General features: G+C 41.5%; 1 protein-coding gene and 1 pseudogene across 6 annotated transcripts in view; both read left to right on the forward strand.

Moving 5' to 3' along the window:
* Diaph2 (diaphanous-related formin 2) overlaps positions 1–2,270 on the forward strand; it is an 827,546-nt gene that overhangs the window by 180,969 nt on the left and 644,307 nt on the right. The window lies entirely within an intron of this gene.
* Positions 1,578–2,270, forward strand: part of Rpa4l-ps1 (replication protein A4 like, pseudogene 1) — a 33,947-nt pseudogene continuing 33,254 nt past the window's right edge.

A 2,270-nucleotide genomic window follows, 5' to 3' on the forward strand; every position in this document is an offset into this window, starting at 1 on the left:
AGCGGGACTCCCGTTGAAGGATTCAGAGAAAGGACTGGAAGATCTTGAAGGGGCTCGAGACCCCATATGTACAACAATGTCAAGCAACCAGAGCTTCCAGGGACTAAGCCACTACCTAAAGACTATACATGGACTGACCCTGGACTCTGACCTCATAGGTAGCAATGAATATCCTAGTAAGAGCACCAGTGGAAGGGAAAGCCCTGGGTCCTGCTAAGACTGAACCCCCAGTGAACTAGACTGTTGGGGGGAGGGTGGCAATGGGGGGAGGGTGGGGAAGGGAACACCTATAAAGAAGGGGAGGGGGAGGGATTAGGGGGATGTTTGCCTGGAAACCGGGAAAGGGAATAACAATCGAAATGTAAATAAGAAATACTCAAGTTAATAATGATAAAAAAAAGAAAAGAAAAAGAAACAGTTCCTTGGTAGCAATGGATGAGCAAATAATTTTTCCTTTATTCACAATAAGAGGCCTTAAAATTACTAATACCTCAAATAATATTTTATAAAGAAAAATAGATTTTAGTGTAATATTATAATATTCCTGGATCTACATTATGAATTATCACTGACTTGAGTTCAGAATTTACTAAAATGTGGCTATATAAAGAGGCTTTTTCATTTTATTTATGTGTCTTTTATGCTCAGTTCCAGTTCCTAAAGCATTGAAAGTAAGTTACATATGAACCATTTAACTGGGATTAGGTACAGACTCCAATATACAGCTTATTTATATTCATACTGTACTTGGCAAAGTTGGAAAAGTGTAATTTTATAGCACAGAGTTACGATGCGGCTTTCCTTGGGTTGTGAGAACCTTTCATTGGCTGCTTTGCTTTCTTGCCATTTCTACAATAGTGTGCACTAATGGTTGTAAAGGTTCTCATTCAAAGGTTTTGAGATTTTAGTGGTTTTTATTTCTTACAGTCTCCTTTGGTAGACCTGACTACCCTGGAACTCACAATATCCCTGAGGCTGTCCTTGAATGTCTGCTAATCTTCCTGACCTGGCCTGATCAGTGTTAAGCCACCATATCCAGCATGAATAAGCCTTATCTGACAATGGAAATCAGAGTATACTCTCACCCCACTGGCACCTAACTCCATATCAGTTGTAGTGCCCTTCCGTATTAAAATACTTAGTTACAAACATTCTATTAAGCAGTTGATGAAATGAATATATTCTGTGTATATTATGTATACTGTATTTTCATCTGTGAGAGGGTGGGTCTATGAGTTTGCCTGAAGTTCTAAATTGGCCTTGGCAATGGTGCGTGAAACTCATTAAACCAAGCCATTAAAACCAAAACAAAAGTCCCACGAGTGCCACTACTTGGTATTATAGATCAGTGGTTCAGAGCACTTGCTGTTCTTCCAGAGGACACCTGTTTGGTTCCTAGCACCAATGTTGACAGCTCCCAACCACCAGTAACTCTATCTTCAAGGGATCCAACTACCGATTTTGACCTCTGGGAACACACACACACACACACACACACACACACACACACACACACACACACACTAGCCACCCCCATTCAATAATGGAGAGACTAGTACATATTTTTCCTAGTCTAAATGCATCTTTATAACGATGTAAGATCGCATTTTACATATGGAAAATGTTTCATTTTTTAAGACTATTATTTTTATTTAAATTTTTTGAGGCAAGGTCTCTCTGTGAAGCTTAGCCCAGACTATCATGGAACTGTATAAACCAAGTGGGCTTCAAACTCTCAAAGGTCTTCCAGCCTCAACTCTTGTGAGTGTCTGCGTTACAGTTGCTGGGCAGTTGGCATGGTTCACAGTTTTACAATTCTGCATAGCAACAAAAGGCGTGTGAAAGGGGGCTTTGTGATCTCATGAGAGACTGGGAGATTAAGGGTAGCAACTGCCCTTCCTGGTAGCTGATTGGCTCCATAGCAAGTGTGAAGTTGGTTGTGAGGCTGGGCACGGGCATTCTACAGTAGCCATCAGTGTTGTCTAGATCTGCATTGTCTAGCAGGTTAGTCAGTGATCTTCTATGAAGAAGTCACGCCAGGAGACAACAGGCTTAGCCACATATTGTATGAAGAAGTGAACCTGTTGAGCAATCAAACCTCACCAAGTCCTGGAGAAATGATGAGTAATGGTGGGTTTGGGAGCAAAGACATTTTCTTTGATGGGGCTAGTGGAAGCCATGAAGCAAGCCAGAGCTCAGGTGTTGGGGTTTCCTCTGACTGGAATATGGAGGCCCAACACATAAAACATTGTGCCGTGCTTATAAGCTAG

This window comes from Rattus norvegicus, chromosome X, assembly GCF_036323735.1.
Source record: "Rattus norvegicus strain BN/NHsdMcwi chromosome X, GRCr8, whole genome shotgun sequence".
NCBI classification, from domain to species: domain Eukaryota; kingdom Metazoa; phylum Chordata; class Mammalia; order Rodentia; family Muridae; genus Rattus; species Rattus norvegicus.